This window comes from Pipistrellus kuhlii, unplaced genomic scaffold (genome assembly GCF_014108245.1).
Source record: "Pipistrellus kuhlii isolate mPipKuh1 unplaced genomic scaffold, mPipKuh1.p scaffold_m20_p_10, whole genome shotgun sequence".
NCBI classification, from domain to species: domain Eukaryota; kingdom Metazoa; phylum Chordata; class Mammalia; order Chiroptera; family Vespertilionidae; genus Pipistrellus; species Pipistrellus kuhlii.
The window spans coordinates 26,544,177-26,562,267 of NW_023425405.1; the positions used below are offsets into that span (position 1 = coordinate 26,544,177).

The 18,091-nt window shown below is 40.8% G+C and overlaps 1 pseudogene; it reads left to right on the forward strand.

Annotated features, from left to right (window-relative positions):
- The first annotated feature begins 14,857 nt into the window (after positions 1 to 14,857).
- Positions 14,858 to 16,486, forward strand: LOC118714572 (annotated as a pseudogene).
- Positions 16,487 to 18,091: the final 1,605 nt, after the last annotated feature.

Below are 18,091 nucleotides of genomic sequence, written 5' to 3' on the forward strand. Positions count from 1 at the left end.
TATTAATTTGTATTTTTGTTTCATTGTTAGCCTTTTAATATAAACCTCTTTGATTGCTATAACTGTAAAAACTGTTCCTGGCTAAATACAATGGATATATCTCTGAAGCATTGCAAATCGAATTTTTTGTAAATTGAATCACATTTACACTTAGAGTATAATTTCAGAACTGTGGTACAAAAGAATGTACATTGGTTCAAAAAATGTTCAAATAATTTCTGATGCCTCCTTGGAATTATTAAATGAATAAGCCTGCATCTTTTTACTTTATATAGAACATATAAGGTGGGATCAATAAATGGGACATAGAACAAATCCACTGTCTAACATTTTACCTGAGTATTGAACACATTCCCCACTCCCAGCCCCTGGAAATCGTATCTGAAATTTAAATTTAGGATGCTGAATTCAACTGGGTATTGCGTCTGAATGTGGTTGATCCCATTATTTAACTCACAGGGATCAGGCTTGGAGCCCAGTTCCCTGCAATTTACCATTTTGTCATTAGGTTATTTTGACAGTTTGGGATTATCATCTGAATGTTTAATCCACTGCTAACCTTGTCTGACACCTTGAAAGTGTTTCCATTTTCTCTTTTCAGCATGTGTCAATATAGTTCAGGATGTAGATCCCACTGAAAAATTCAAAGGGGAGAGGGACATAGGTGCAGAATGGAACTGACTTTTGATGTGTGTCTTCTGTGTCAAGTCCAAAGCCAGGTACTCTAGATATGCTATTTCTCATTTCACCCTCTACCAGTGGTAGGGAGAATATTAATGTATCTGTTTGACAATTGAGGAAACTGGTTTTGAGATCTTAACTAACTTGCTGGAAGACACACATTATTAAGGGCAGCATGGTATAAGGGAAGAATGGAGATTTGAAAATCAATCAATTGTGCAGGATTTGAATATCCATATGACACTGGGAAAGATGTTTAACTGCTCTAAGCCTCAGCTTCTCCTTCCAGACTCATTGTGAAGGTAAAAATAATATCTGCACAATATCTAGCATATGAAAAGTGCTCAATATATTACAGCCATAGTTATACACTGAACTCAAGCTCAAGTTCAAATTCACAGCCAGTACTCTTTCCAGGGCCCCACCCATTGAAGATGGTGGCCTAGTTAGGGAAACCTAGAAAGTCATATGAATCTTCCACAAAATGATATTTTTAGAAAAAGCCCACAAAAAACTAGGGAATGTGTCTTCTATTTTTCCCCCCTTCTAGATTGCCCTAACAACAATAAGCAAAAAAGCCAGCAAAGTAAGAGCCCTGAACAAGCTGAATTCTAATCCCAACTCTAATGTGAGCGACATGATCTTGGATGAGTCACTTAATCCTCTGAGCATCAGTTCCCTTACAGTGAAATGGCGAAGCTGGATGAGACCACCTCCCAGATGTCTTCTTGCTCTAAAAGCCCATGATTCTCATTGCATCAGGACCAGGGAGACAAATCCCAAGTCTGCTTTGTGTGGCTCTTCTCTTTAATAAGCCTGTCAGGCAGAAATGAAATGTAGAGAAGTGAATGATCAGGTGATCATTTAAAAGCCCATTTCCTCATTCTGTGTTCCAGTTTATCAGGAATCTTGTCATTGAACCACACGTGTAAGCTGGAGCCAGGAAAGGTACCTACAATAGAGCTGCTTTCAGCCAAGAAGGGTTGAAACCAACCAAAGAGGTTGATGATGAGAGATAACTGCTGGTCTGCATGTATCATTGACCATGTAACCCTCCATGTCAAATTAAAAATTGAAAAAGCTCTTTGAGTAACAAGAGCAGCTTTTCTGTAGCTTCAGTATCTGCCATCAGCAAACAAAATTAACCATCTGAGGGCCATTCAATAGAGGATTCACCCACTGTTGCATTTTGTCAGGTCCACAAACCTGTGTTGTAATGGATGTAAGGATGTATTAGCCTCAGACACCATTTAAAAGCATGTGGCCCAGTGCTTTTTCCAAAAAGCCTTTACAGTGGTTATTTGCTAAATCAAAGAGCTAAAAGGTATCATTGATTAAAGTGATCTGGACTCCAGATTAATCATCCTTTATATAATTTCAGCCTGTATTTTTAAGAAAGTATGATTCAATAACACAAGTCAGTTTTCCTATTTGCCAGGGTCTGAGGAAGGCATTGTAGAGTCAGGTAAGACAAAGCATTTTTAAATGAACTGAACATGATATCTGCCTTTAAAAGCTCATTGTTTTATAATTTCCCTAACTATATTTTTGAGTCCTAAAACTGATACAGGGGAACAAAGCTAATTTTTTTTGTTTAATTTAAAGGTTTGGAATAAATATTCCCTACAGTTGTTGGAAGCCTGGCCCATTGGAAGTGATGTTGAGGAAGGATAGGCAGTCCTGCCTTTCCAGTTTGATGATTCTTCCCAAATTTCTTTGGGTTTTGTCAGGACATGGAGCACAGCATGGAACAGGTGGGATGGATAAAATTGGCATTTAGTGATGTTGTCTTGTGAAATGCCTTTCCCCTCATTCTAATTTGTGTGCATGAGGATAAATAAAAGATCAAGAGTCTCATTCAGTCACCATATAACTAACAATATGGCTTTTGGCATAATCTGGAGATGGGAGAAGCAAGTACAGAAGGTGGGAAAATAATTTCTCTCTCCTTAGTTTCTCTCTCAGTCATGAGAAGAGAATTAGGCTATGATGTTTTATGGTCTGACTTGGAGATGAAAATTTAATTTAAAGGCTAATATCTGTACATTGAGATTTGAGATATGGAAGATTCTACTCCAAGTATGTTGTCTTAGTGATTCATACAGTTTATAATCAGAAAACCTGATTAAGTCTTGGATATGATTTCTTTATATATTATTATTGACATACACAAATGAGATGCAGGATGTGTATTTACTTCATTCTATATGCAAGGAACAGAATGGATACTGGTTTATAATGAATCTAACTCATAAGCTTTTAATACTACTCTTCAAAAGGTTTTTTAAAAAAATCACAACTTTATCATGTTCTGCATTTTAAACTTGCTAAAGACAGTACTGTAATTTTTTTCTCTATGAAATGCAATAAAGAAATATGAAACTTTTGATGAGGAAAAACACTTGATTGTCAGCATCTTGCTACTGCCTCTCCCCCACCTTGTTCTCTCCACCACTATCTTGATCTAGGATCCTATGGCCTCTGCAGTCTTCCTGTGTTCCCCTTCAATCCCTCCCTCCCACACCTGCCAGGCCTATAATCATAAAATTCCAGATTCCTCATACTTTTCACCTGTGCAGTCTTCAGTGTCTCCTCAGGGTTTGCAAGACACAACTTAAACACATGAATTACACACTTGAAGCCCAACTGGCTTCAGCATACCAGTTTCTTTTGGTCCAGTGAAGCTGGGGATTCACCATGGAACTTTATCAACACTCTTCTCTGCCTAGAGCACCCTTTCTCACCTTTGTCATTCTTTATACCCTTCCCATTCTCCCCCCCCCCACTTTTTTTTTATTGATTATGGTATCACATAATTGTCCTCATCTCCCCAATCCCATCCCAAACCCCTCCCTACATATGCCCTCATCCTCCCCTCCCCCCATTGTCCATGGCCACTGGCCCATTCTTTAAGGTCTTTTCACAACTCCCTCCTTGATCACTCTAGCCAATGGGGGTCTCAAGGTACACATGCCTCATTCATGTAAAAAGTCATCATCTTCTGCCTCCTTACATCCCTTATGTGTCTATTTCACTTTCTTCATCTGGTTTATGTATTGCTTCTGATGGAATCAGACCATAAATTACACTCCTTTCTAAGCTTCATGCATCAAGAAAATAGGAGCTTTATTGAGTCTGTGTGGTTTTTTTTTAATTGATAATTTTTGAAAGGAACTAGTTGATCCATTGTTAGAAAAAGACTATAAGGATGTTTAGTCAAATAGAAGAGAAATAGTAACAATCCTCAGAGGGTCAAAGTTGGCTGTTTTTAGTAGTGCTGATCATTGGTGTGGATAATCTTGGTCAATTATTTAACTCATAGAGCAGGCATTGGAAAGATTTACATATTATTGCCTTTATTAGAGATACTGCAAAAGTGGGGCTAGCTTCCTATATTACCACTTTTTCTGAGGCTATCAAAGGAGAATTGACCTGTTGGAGGGAAGTGAGGAAAAATTCTATGAGGTCATCCATGTGGGTGAAGTATAAACAGGACCTAAAGAGTCCCTTCACAATGTAACACTAAGAATTCCAGGGTTGGCAGTGGAGGGGGAAATGGCAAGTAGGGAGGGGCAAATAAACTCTGTGGTCCTAAAACTCAAGAGATCTCTCATTCCTTTGGGAAATGTCTTTAATGATTATTGCTTCCACCAATGAATGGCCTCAGGGGGATTGCTCCTCCTTCAAAGCTCCAGCTCAAACGAAGATAAACAACTCTTTCCTCCATCAATCAAGCCTTCTTCTGTAAAGCTGAAGGGTGAATCTCCATGTGGGCAGAAACCACTAACTCACGGCTGTGAATTCTTGCCTCAGAGGTTCTTCTTCTCTTTGATGGTCATTTCTGGCCCCACCACATGTAAAGAAATGCACCAACTTCCTTATAGTCTCTGTCCAGGAATGCTGAGAAGTGTCCAGAGACCGAAACATCTTGAAGGACAGAAGGCATGGCTCCCGGCATTAAGGGAAATTGGCTCCTCACTTCTGAGATCAGAGTTGTCTTCAATATAATGAATCAGGATAATCATCTCAACTCATAATTTTAAAATGAGAAGGGAGTAAACTTTTCCTCATTCTTCTCATGTGAAGCTATTGATATTCATTTTAAACTTTAGAATATCTTTTCCCTGATAGGTGGACTATCAAGTTTGGACTGGAAGGAAGACAACAAGGTGATTTTTCTAGAAAGAAGTCCTGGCTTTCATACCTTTTAGAGTAGGGGTGTCGAACTCAATCAGAGAAGGGGCCAAAATCTAAAATCCAGCCTAAATCGAGGGCCGAATGGTTTACTGAACAGTCATAAACTGTCATTGTGATGGAAACGCAGCGGAGTGCAGTGATGACAGCGTGGTGCGGGCCACATTGCAAGGCCTGGTGGGACGGATTTGGCCCGCGGGCCTTGTGTTTGACACATGTGTTTTAGAGCTAAACCACATTTGAGTAAGTTATAATAAGATTGGAAAAGGAAAAGTGTTAGTCTTTCAAAACAGAGATTTCAAAAATAGAGGTATGTATAAATCTGATCACAACATATACATGAATATTTTCCTTATAAATGATACGGAGGAGCTATAAAAGTATTATCAAGTGTGGTGCCTATGACCATTCCTGGCGATGCAGTAGGTGCTCAACAATTATTTATTGACTACATGAGAATGTTGGACAAAAGTGATGTAGAGCCAAGATCATCATAATGGCTACCATTTTTGACCTTAGCCCATTCATCGACTCTATATTATCTGCAATTCTTACAAGATTAGAAATGATTTGAGTATAGTTACTATTTTTGCAAGTGAGGAAACAGAGGTTTAGTGAGGCTAAGTAACTTGCTTGACATCACACAGCTAATGACTGAAGGAGTCGGCGTTTGATTTTAGTGTTCAGGCATTCCATTGGCAAAACTCTGACTGAAGGGGATGTTGGTCAGATATTCACAAAGAAAAAAAAACAACTTTTGTCTAAATTACTGCACATTCAGGGGGATAATGCTATTCACTTGGAACAGTCCAGATAACTTGTACAAAATGATCCCTTTGTTGCTGTTGTTCTATGTAAATCTTGGACAGCATCCCTCTTAACATCTCCAGGCATTCTACTTAGCAGACAGCTCAACATGATGGACTCAACCTGGGAGGCAGATGACCTGATCTGAGCCCTCCACCCTGATATTTTACAGCTAAATAATCTTGGGTCAGTCATTTAACTTTCTGTAACTCAACTTCCTCCTCTACATGTAAAATGGCAGCAATAAGAAGAGCATTGTTAAGGTCACTCTGAGAATTAAATGAGCTAATAAATATAAGGTGCTTAGATCAGTGACTGGCCCATACATGCTGTATGTATGATAAATAAAATAAGCACCCCAGTGTTTACAAAGCAATGGTCTACCCTGCCTTTATTCATCAAGCATTTCCCTCCGTGCCCCTGGCCCTTGAGGGTTTATTCCGTTTAGTGTTCAGAGAGGCCCTCTCCAGGCCTCGATTTTTACCCTTTACTCCTGCTTACACCACCTGGTCCAAAATCTGCTAGCATCTGACTTCACAGGTCAGCTTCTCTCATTGCAGAGGAAACCAAATGGAAGATTGGAATTTGCCAGCTGCCTGGTGTTTAATGGGGAGTTTTCCCTCCTCCCTCCCCATGATTTTTTTTTTATAGTTCACCTATCATATTCGTGTGCAATTGAATGCCTCTCCTGTATACTACACTTGCCAACTCTATCTCTAGTAATTATTCTGTTTTAGTCCACTGCAATGTACCTGCCAACAATCTGAAATGTGCAGGTGGTGGCTGCTCCGCACTGCCTGCCTCCCTGCTCTCCCATTTGCATGCACCCTGTGGTGGCAACCTAATGTGATGGCTCTGACACGGCTTACAATGGAGACAATGACAGGAGGCCAGGGCGACACAAGTGCCTTTTCTATTTACCATCCGTGATTATATATTTTTTTTCATTCCCTTTTCCTTCTTTTCCTCACAGAGAGACAAGGTAAGAGCCTGCACACATTATGCTTTAGGCTGGCATGAAACACTTGTAAAACACAGGAAAATAAAGGTCCTCTGCGCCTCAGAAGGAATACAGCCCCACCTCCCCCACCCCACCCCTGCACTTCCCATCTCTCCGAACAATTAACACAATTCATCGGTGACTCCTTCTAATTCTGGAGAGTGCTTTTTTTTTTTTTTTTTCCTTCCTTGACCTTTGTCAACAGATGCCTTTTAAAAATGTATTCTGTATTCTTTTAGGGAATGGGACAGATAACAGCTAAAAAATGGTGGTTTTTGCTCTAACACGCCATTTTTGCTCATCGATTCCTTTCTCTTTATTTTCTGGGGGATAGGGGGGAAAATCCTTTGGGGCTCGAATTTTCTAAGATTGGACTGAAGTTAACCATTATCTAAAAAAAAAAAAAATTCATTACTTTGAAATTGTTGAGCTACATTCTTTCAATTATGTTTTGAATTATGGAAGAAGTACAGTTTTCCCACTCTGACAATGGACTCCAACCACTTACAGGTCTGACTCTCAAAAATAGCGATCAGCTCCCATCTGACAAGACTGGTCTTTCATGAAGAGTGAAAAGGAATCCAAATTTGAAGTAGTATGTTTGGAGCCTTTAACATCATGAATTTCTGAAATTACAAGCCTAAGTGTGCAATTATTACATTTTTGTCTCAATCTTTTTTAAAGTGCTTCTGTTCAAACTCTCATTTCACAGCAGCTCCATCAAAGTATTACTGACAGAAAGGCCAGGTGCTTCAGACAATTTCTGAGTTTTCTCTCTGGGTAAAAAGTATGGACCCGGAGCCTCTCTCAGCCTCCTTCCATTTTCAGAGCCAGGGCCTCAACCACAATCCTCCCCTCTCAGACATACCTTAGACCCACTCTTTTTTCCAGTTGCTTCTGACCCTTTTTCTTCATAGCGGCCCATTTTCATTTCTAAATGCTAGCCTTCGTGTGCTTCTTTCTATCATTAATATGTTTTTCAAGGGTATAATGAAATACAAGGATATACAAGAAGCATTGATCTCTCCTGGGAGTCCAAAGGGCTTTGTCCACTTGTTTTTCTTTCCCTAGGGCTCACTCTCAGATTAAAGTCACTCAACTACTTAGATGGCTCAATGCTCAAAGACCAAGGAGTTGCTGATGTGGCTCAGTGGTTGAGCACTGACCTATGAACCGGGAGGTCACGGTTCAATTCCCGGTCAGGGCACATGCCCGAGTTGCGGGTTTGATCCCCAGTAGAGGGGTTTGATCCCCAGTAGAGGGTGTGTAGGAGGCAGCCAGTCAATAATTCTCTCATTATTGATGTTTTCTATCTCCCTTCCTCTCTGAAACCAATAAAAATATATTTTTAAAAAATCTTTATTGTTGAAAGTATTACATATGTTCCCCCTTTCCCCCCATTGACCTCTTCTAGCCTGCCCTGAACCCCCATCCCAGGCCTTCACCACCCTATTGTCTGTGTTCATGGGTTATTCATCTGCAAACAAGTTCATTGGTGAGTCTTTTCCCAGCCACCCACCCTCCCCCATTTTCCTCCTGAGATTCCAAAGTTAAGAACTGATTGTTTTACAGTCTAAAAAGGCCTTTGGTGCCTTGAGTGCAAGAATCAATGAAAGACATTGGGGATCGGCTGAATTACTTCCTTTAAACTGTAAATGATAGTGAGGCCAGAAAGAGTAAATAATGGATTTTACTCATGTTTTTATTCAACCTATTTTTATTGAGCACCAACTATGTGCCACAGGGAACAGGAGCCGAAGCCAAGTAAAAAACATGCACACTCAGGAGAGACTGACTGGTAGGTAGGAAGCACATAAACAAATCATTGTAACTCACGTGGTAAATGCAGCGAGAGAGGAGCTGGAAGTAAAGAGAGCTGGAGTTGAGGCATGGAAGCCAGCCTTCACCCTTGGAGGGTGGGGCTCTGCACAGGGAAGGAACTGGCAGGGGCTGTGTGAGCTGCTAAGGGGACCTAGTTCAAACTTCCTGTCCTGGCGACTACGACTTGTCTTCGGGAACTAGTTTACAAACTCAATAGCATGCTTTCTTTCTGGACCTATTTCCCCTCTGGCCACCACCTAAACTTGGGAACCACATTCCAAACTGTCCTTGGCCATCCTGGGTCAGCACAGGGCATGCCCACCAACTAAAAGTTCCTTTGTTTCCTATGGCAATCCTAACAGGGCTTTCTCCATATTTTGGTTTTCAGATTATTGTTTTTAATATCAGTAATTCTGAAAGAAAGGAAATAAGTAGGAATACAATTTTCTGTCTTGCCATCTTTTTGTTTCTAAGCATCATAACAATGTCTGAAATTAGTTCTAGTTTATTGGTTTATTTATTTGTAGACGGACTCATTTCTAAAAAGATTTCTGGTGACACACAGAAATCCTCACAATGTAATAAGATTAAGTAAATAAAACAATCAATCATAAAAATGGGAAAACAGAGAATAATAAGCCCTAAGCACACGAATTTAAATGATAGATGCTCTGAGAACATACTGGGCAAACAACAGCCAAGCAAAGGAACAGGAACTTCAGATGGGAAGCCGACTTCTCCAGGCTTAATAGGAATCACACGTTAGAGGCCAGGAGTTGTGGCCTTGCCTGTTCCAGCCCCGAATGCCCCTTCATGCCCTGCTTCTGAGATGGCAGGTTGAATTCCTTATAGGGGTTTGTTTTTTGTTGCTTTCCATTATCAAAAAAATTTTTTTCCCCAGATTAAAAATTCCCCTGGGTAACTATGGAATTGATTTTAATAAATGCAAATCTGATCTAGCCGATCCCATGATTGAAACCCTTTAATGGTTGTCCTTGAGATAAAGTCTATGTTCTGAACCACTTAGCCCTCCATCTTTTCTTTGGCATTCTCTCAGAACTTTTCTTTGGCGTTCACTCTGCGACTTCGGATCTCCTGGTAAACTGTGCAAGCTTCCACTTCCAGAGTTTGACACATGCTATTCCCTTTGCCTGGAGCATGTCTCCCAGTTCTCTTTGCTAACTCCTCATCATTCAAATCTTAGTTTAGTATTCATCTCTTTAAAGAGACTTTTCTTGAACCTTCGCTCTATGCTTCTCTACATCTTGAGATTAGTGCTCATCACCCATACTTGGATTAAATCTTACTCCAAATAGTGTATACAATTGTGGATAAGCCAATTTTAATGAGCTTATATTTTTACACATCTAAAAATTGATTGATGAAATTTTTTTGCATTTAATACACTTTTCACTACAAAATAAAAAAGAAAAGGGGAAAAAGATAAATAGCCCATAGATTTCTGAAATAGTGGCTCAAAGCCACAATGATATTAATATTGATGCCCTCATTAAATTCTATGGAAACGGAAATAAAGATACCCACAGTATTTCTTAAAAGATTAAAAGTCGCATTTGTTTTTCTTATAACTGAACTGGGTAAATTAAAAAGCCCAATGTCTGTTCTATATATTATAATGCTTTCCAACTTAATTTGTACTGAAAGGCTACTTTTTCTTTTTTAATAACAGCTTTTAAAGTAAAGGATTTTATAATAACAAGTTTAAAAAATCAACCCTGTATTTCCTTCAATTATAATTATGAGGTAAACTTAATGAAATTACTTGGAAAGTACCTACTGCTAGCAAAAAAAGTCAACTTTTTACTTAAAGTTTCTCTATCCCAGAGTCAGTAGAACAATTGGGCTAACTAGCCCTGGAAGGTTTTGGGATAATTTAGTTCCTTCTGGGATGCTACAAGAAAATGTGAATGATCATTTTTTTCTTTCTTATCTCAAGGATAATACACATCAAGTAACTTTCGAGTGGTAAAATAGAGAAGTTTATTCATCATATACATTGGATATCTGAGGAACTTTCACTAGACTTTAGGGATATGGTATTATGGTAATTTAGTTCTTGTCTTATAGTTGGATTTTTTTCATGATAATGATTTAAAATATTTCCAATTAAAAAATTCATCTCAGAACAAGCACTGGCCCTCAAGCCAGTTTACCAGTGTAAGTGCTACTTAAATGTTTTAAAACAAAGATTTGCTTTGCCATCAAATAGGTTCCCTTTAATTTAAACCCCATAAAGCAAAATCATGAGAAAACAATGGAGCTTTGTTACAGAGGAAAGAAAGAAGGCCCTACGTCTCCTTCTGTAGTAGATGGGGGAGTATCCAAATTACTTTCTTCTCTGCATTTATGTTATAATTGTTTAGAAAAGGCTCATGGTTTTGTTTTTAAAGTGTGATTTCCCATGAACTCTTGACATTTGGTTTATTTTAGAGATTGTACTCCCTCTGTCTTGCAAAGCTTCACAGCACCCATTAGACTTGTTTTCTAGGAGACCATTTTCCAGGCAGCCAACCCATCTTCCTCCAGGGAAGGCTGCGACACTTCCCACGCTTCAGAAAAGTCACATGTTCTCCCAAGGGAGTTGAAGCAGGCAGGTTACCTGTCTCACAATGGGCAATTCTAGAGGGCATAATTTGGTTTGTGCCAAAGCTATGCCTTCCAGGTCTGCATTTAGACGATCCCTGGTGCCAGTATTCTACTTAGTGCTTCTTATTATGCCAATGGCAGTGATGCCACAAAAGTCTACCTCATTGCCCCTGACATTATTTTTTTTTCTGTCTTCATTTGATATGGTTTAGTGGAAGAAATATAACCCTATTAAAAGCAAGCCCTCATTACCCCTGTGCCTACTAGGAATACCATGGTTGAAAATCACTCATCACAACATCTATAAATAAACCTTTTCCCCAGCATTATGTCCTTTAATTTTATCATAAAAAGGTTTTTTGTTTGTTTGTTTGTTTGTTTGTTTGTTTTTGGATATGATACATACCATCTTTGGAGCACTTTTATTTATTTATTTTATTTTTTGCATAAAAGTGAATCCACTGGGTAATTTCTAATGAATGTAAATAAATGGAAACTTCACCTGTGCTATTCTCTCCCACTTCACTGCTGTCTTTGGTAACATAAGTACCAAATTTTCAATGCCTAAGAACCCAATAATTAAAAGTAATTTACTTTTACTACTCATGCTACAAAGTGGCCAACATCAAGTCACACAAGAGGCACATTTGGGTCCATCTGGGAAAAAGAGTTCTAGTAAGTTCCATACTCTGCAGTCGCCAGAGGTAAGTCTGTGTCTTTCATAACTCTTCAGACCCTTGGACACCATACCTTTAATACACAATGATTGTACTGGGAATTCTACTATTAATACAAAACTATGAATGGAAAGAATATTCTGGTCTAGTTCATCGGGGAGAAGGATCAACCTGCATGCATCCGCAAAGTTCATTTAAGTGTGGGAATAAATAAGGGCTCTGAAAGTTTCCAAGTTTAGGCCTTCCAACCACCAGCTCACCACAGCAACCAATACAATTTCTGGCACATCTTAAAAGCATTTCTGATCTGCTCCTAGAACTGTGCCTAGACCTGGAATGCTTCTTAGCATCCTGAGGACCTGCCAGGTTGTTTGAGATCTTGCTTCAAACTCACCAAGATTCCTAACTTTCAGCATGGCTGCTGCTTCAAACCTTCTGTACTTGTCTCGTATCCACCAATCAGGCCCCAAAGATGAAGAGAGTGATCCAGAGCAAAATCTATGAGTGGGATTGCTGGGCACAGATCTAAGCTGCCAGGACAACCCCAAGTTGGCAAGATACCACTGCAGAGGTCCCAGAAGACTTTCTGCCAAAAATTTCCCAAGATACAACAAAGAGAAATCACGCAGGAATTTGGGACAAGTCAGGATGTTGTGTGACTGGCTCTGGGGTTATGCATCCCAGGAGGCCCTATTCTATTGGGGGATGCAGGCATCATCTATGGCCTATCTCAAATGGCCCTGTCTTCCGTAGACTTTCTCCAATCACTCTGGCTAGTCACACTCATTGCCTTGACTTCTCAGAACTCTGAGGTTCTTATAGACAGTAATCATACAATCATAATAGTAATTTATAGTATACCCTGACCCCTCCGGTGAGTCCCAGAGGGGCAGGGGCTGTTCCTGTTTACCAGCATATGTCCAGTGTCTGGCATGAAGTAGAAGCTAACTAGATTTTGGGTCAATGAATCAATGAATTAAGTGGTTACTTAGGAATTGGCTTAAAGGAAACAGGATGCCTAAATACAAATCATTTTGTTCTAGATTAGGTTTCACAGTGTAAAAGAGGCAATTATGTCACCTCATTGAAATATTGACTTATTCTGCAATACGGCTGCTTGGTTAGGAATAAAGATCTGAAAATCAGGAAAAGCTGATGAGAAACTGTTTCACAATTTGGCAAATCACCAATTCTAAGTCCATTTCCTCACTTGTAAAATGTTTAACAATTAAAAAAAAAATTCTCCAGTGTACTTAAATGGACATTTCCCATAGCGACCTTCAAAAATGAACCCAGTACTACACTCTTCCTCCCAACTTTAGAAAGAGATCAGAAAGAGAAGAAAGGAAAGTACCATGGGCACTAGCATTGTTTCTAAGCGCCTTCCCAGCAAGGAGCTGGTCCCTTGCCCTCGCCACTCCATCATAAAGTATAGCTCAATGACTAACTAACAGATGATTACATTTATGAGGAAAGAGTACTCACAGCAGACAGCTACTTCCTACAGGTGACAAGCAATCTTCCGCAGGGGCTTCACCTGAAGAGTCATTTTGGGACGTGATCACAAGGGTTGGAGACTGATGAAATTATCCTGTCCAACATCAAACACAAAGTGGTTGTAAATCAGCAGAGGCTGTGGCAGAAGAAGAGAAGCTCATTCTTTATGCTTTGCAGACAGTCTTCCACCTGGGGGCTGCACCCAGCATCCTAACAACCATTAAGTGACCCTATAAAGAGATTTAATTAAAACACACACACATTAGAGTAGCTATGGACTCGCATCCTTCAGCTGTCTTGAGGAAGTTGATTTGAAAGCGAGTTGTATGATTTAAAAACTTGAATGTGTTGAGCCTAAGTCAGCATAGCACAGCAACATGTATAAATAAAGAGACGCCTGTCTGTGATAACTCTCCGCTTGACCTTGCCAGATCACTTCGGGAAAGGCAAGCCAAAATAAGAAATTTTTTTTTAAAGCCAGCCAGCTAGAGTTTAACCTGGTCTAGGGGGTTCCTCAGAATCAGAAATTGGTCTTGCAAATGCATTCTACAAGAAGAGAAGGAATAAAATCTGGGTGATTTATTCGTGGTATCTGCTGAACAGCCCTTGATTTACACAAGGTCTAAAGAAACGTGGAGAAACCATTCTGAACTTGCCCTGTGGACGGAATCATATTTTAAGAGTAAAAAATTGGCAGGTTTCATTGAATAGGGAAGGAGCTTTCTAAAGATCCCATTTCCCCATCACCGAGAAAGGGATTTATAAGCATTGTTCCCTTTCGTGGTGTTGGAAGTTCCAGGGTAAAGCCTTTAGGTTTCACTGTAGGAACCAGCTACGCAAGAGGTTCCCAATGCTTGATGATTGCCACGAAATTGTGTTGTGTGTGTGTGTGTGTGTGTGTGTGTGTGTTTAACGAATGGAAAAACTATTTTTTAAATGGTTATTCTAGAAAGGTAAGCGAGTTTACCGGGGCCCTGTGCAGCCCTATACAATCCCGACTCCTTCCTGCTTTACTTGCAGAACCTGCTATGCGAGGGCATTTGAGCGGCTCTGCGAGAGAGGCCTGTGCATAGTTAAATAGGCCGCTTGAATAGGAATTGAGACTGATGTAAAAATACCCCCTGCGTTTTATTTAGTTCTTAGCTCTCCATTTGTAATTGAAATGACGCTTCTGAAATGCTTCGCTTCCCAGACATTTTGTGGAATCACGTACGTTTGATCTCCTAACAGTATTCTTCAGGTAATTTTGCATAGTTGATTGGGAGGGTGTGTGTGGGGGGGTAGGGTATTAGTTTAATATTTAAAAAAAATAATTTAGAACTTCTCACAAAACAGGCAATAGGCAGGGGAAAGAAAAGACCTCTGATGAACTATATTTGAAAAGGGAAGTGAAAGTAGCAAGGAGCTCCTGAGATTCCCAAGGAGCACTTTATGGATGGCTATTTTTGTGCACTCTGCGGTGCTCTCGCTGTGGCTGCACTTTAATTTTATCCTGCACTTTGTCCGGGGAAGGTATGTACTGGCTCCCTGCCAGTGTGGGCTAGGACTCTTCTTGTCACTAGTGTCTAACAGCATGTACCGAACAATATCCCAATTAGATCTGTAAGTGTTAGAAACATGATACACCAGTGCGTTTTTCTCGGAGGCTGATCAGTGGGAAGTTTCAGAAACACACACAGAAGCTTATAAGCTTCATTCGAATTCTTTTCCACATTAGCCCAAGAAGGCAGGCAAAGAGGCTGAAAACAGAACACGACAGGTCAAGATCTCGTCAGCGTATCATTTTGTTAACCATAGGTCAGAATGATAGAGCCATTATTTTCAAAGAGCATTCCTTTTGTTATTGTCACCTCCTGAGACACAACGTCATTTCTTCGGTAACAAAGGGAACTTCCTGGATCTCTTGATGTGTAATGTTTTATTGCCAACTGGAGATTTCTGGATAAATTAAGGTGCTCTCCACTCAGAGTGAAAACCAGCACCTTGGCCATGGCTGCTGGGACACCGGAGGGCTGGCTCATGCCATCCACCTGGTCCTGAGTACACAGACTCCAACTGTGAGAAGAAGTACACGATGGGGGACACTCTGACTAGGACAGAAGCCAGCGGTTGAGTGAAAAATCCAAGCTGGGCCTGGACTTCCCAATCTGCTCTTCTTGATTGATGGGGCTCACAGGCTCACCCAGACCAACGCCATCCTTCGCTACCTTGCTCGCAAGCACAACCTCTGCGGGGAGACGGCAGAGGAGAAGATCCGAGTGGACGTGTTGGAGCGTGAGACGGTGGACCTTGGGATGTACAGCATCAGGACCTGCTACAGCCCTGACTTTGAGAAACAGAAGGTTTTGAAGGTGCTCCCTGAGAAGATGAAGCTCTTCTCAGAGTTTCTGGGGAAGAAGTCTTGGTTTGCAGGGGATAAGGTCACCTGTGTGGACTTTCTGGCCTGGGGTTCACTGGATGTGCTGCTCATATTTGACCCCAGGTGCCTGGGCACCGTCCTGAACCTAAAAGACTTCTCTTTGAGGCCCCCATGAAGGCCATCCACTTCCTCCCCACACCCAGGTTCTCCAAGCCTGCAGTGTGGGGCAGCAAGTAGTGCCTGTAAGTGCAGGACACAGGAGTGAGGAGCAAAGGGGCCTTGAGAGCAGATATGTATTCTGTATTCTGTATTCTTTCTGCTTCTTTTCACCCACCCCTCCCCCACATGCCATTGGCCCCTTGTCTGCCTCTAAACCCCCTCTCACCAGCCTACTTCAGCTATGATCCTACCCTTCCTCAGAACCCTCTTGCTGTAATGCCAACCAGTCAGACCTTCTCCTCACCAGTTGCTCTGCTTTGAGGGCCCACCTGGACCCCTGGCCTGTGGAACTCAGCTCTGAGCTCCCGCCTCTGTTCTGCAGACCTGGATTGTCTGGTGTGCGGGGTGTGGTCCCTGCCCTGCCCGCCTGAGCCCCAGCAAAGCCTGGTCACACCTACTTGTCTTGTCATTCCCTCCTGGCCACTGGACTCAGGACTGACTGTGCTGATGTTTGGGGGTATCTATTTCCCCTTCGTTGTCCGCAATGGCTCGTTTGTAGGGATGTATGTGTGGGGTAATGGCAGGAGGGGGCGGGTAGGATTGTAAGGTTTCTTGCTCATTTCTATCTTCATGTTCCATGTGCCTCAGCCCCAGATCTCTAAGAAGAGGGAGACCCTGGGGCCTCCTTCATTTTTGTATTTGTGAAATGCCTCTTATAAGCCCATAGGACTCTGTGTCATGGTTGGAGTGGGTTGAGCCATCCCCTGCTGGTGTGGGATCCTAGTGGCCTACCTTCTGTCACCTTTCTCAGAAGTGTTCCTTGCCCTACATACCCTTCTTTTATGCTCTTACAACATATCACAATAAAATGCACCCCACTGCAAAAATAAAAATAAAAATAAATTAACATTAAGTAAGCAATGATATAGCCTACATTCATAAGTTAATTTTCCAAACTATAAAGTGAAATGTATCTCTCTCTCTCTCTTCCTTTCTCCCCTTCTCCCTTTCACACCTCTCTCTCTCTCTCTCTCTTTCTCTCTCTCTCTCTCTCTCTCTCTCTCTCTCTCTCTCTCTCTCTCTCTCTCGTTCCCTCCACATATGTCAGAGATGGTAAGAGAAAAATATGTGCCAAAGGAAGCAAGCTCTTTTCATTCTCCTACCCTGTTGAGAAAATAATTGTGTAAAATGTCTGGACTAAGTTAAAACAGCCAAAGACAGCCTTTAATTTACACCCTGCAATGGGTTAAGAGTTCAGTCAGTCTTCTCCTCTGTTTCTATCAGTCACTCTCTTTATAACAATTGAACTAAATTATTTTAAATGGCAAAGTAGTTAAATTCTTCCCATTGGCCCTACAATCAAACACCACATGGATTATCAGCTCCATGGATTATTAACTCTGTTTTAAGAATGAGCATATAAAAGCTTCAGATATACATGTGCTGCTAATGCTTAGAGGAGAGTAGATGGGTCCAGGAGAGTAGACGGGTCCAGGGGTCATATCCAAAGGACAACAGACACAGTTCTAGGGTCACTGGAGAAGGAAAAAGTAGGTTCAGATTTTCACATACCCATGTATGCTCATGGTCTCTCTCTCTCTCTCTCTCTCTCTCTCTCTCTCTCTCTCTCTCTCTCTGCCTCTCTCTCTCTGCCTCTCTCTCTCTCTCTCTCTCTCTCTCTCTCTCTCTCTCTCTCTCTCTCTCACACACACACACACACACACACATACACACACACAATTGGACTTTCTTCCTTGATGATATTGTTATAACAGATGCCTTAAGTGTGATTATTCAGGCTGACATTTTACTTCTCAAAAACGAATACAATATTTCTTCTTTCTATTGTTTACCACTCATAATTATGTACTCCATTCAAAAAATACCCAATTGATGCAAAAAAAAAATATATATATGGGCATACTCCTTTATTTAAGATATTGGCTAACACTTAGAGAAAAATGAGTGGCAAGATTTTACAAGTGGCCCTGCCAGCATAGCTCAGTGATTAAGTGTCAATTTATAAACCAGGAGGTCATGGTTTGACTCTCAGTCAGGCCATATGCCTGGGTTGTGGGCTCAATCCCCAGTTTGGGACATGCAGGAGGCAGATTCTCTCTTATCATTGATGTTTCTATCTCTCTTTCCCATCCTCTCTGAAATCAATAAAAATACATATTTAAAAAAGAAAAAGAGGGAAAAAAGATTCTATAAAACATGGGATAATTACTAGGCAAAGGATTTAAATGAAATTTCAAGTTATCAATACCAGGGTAAAACTTGATTAAC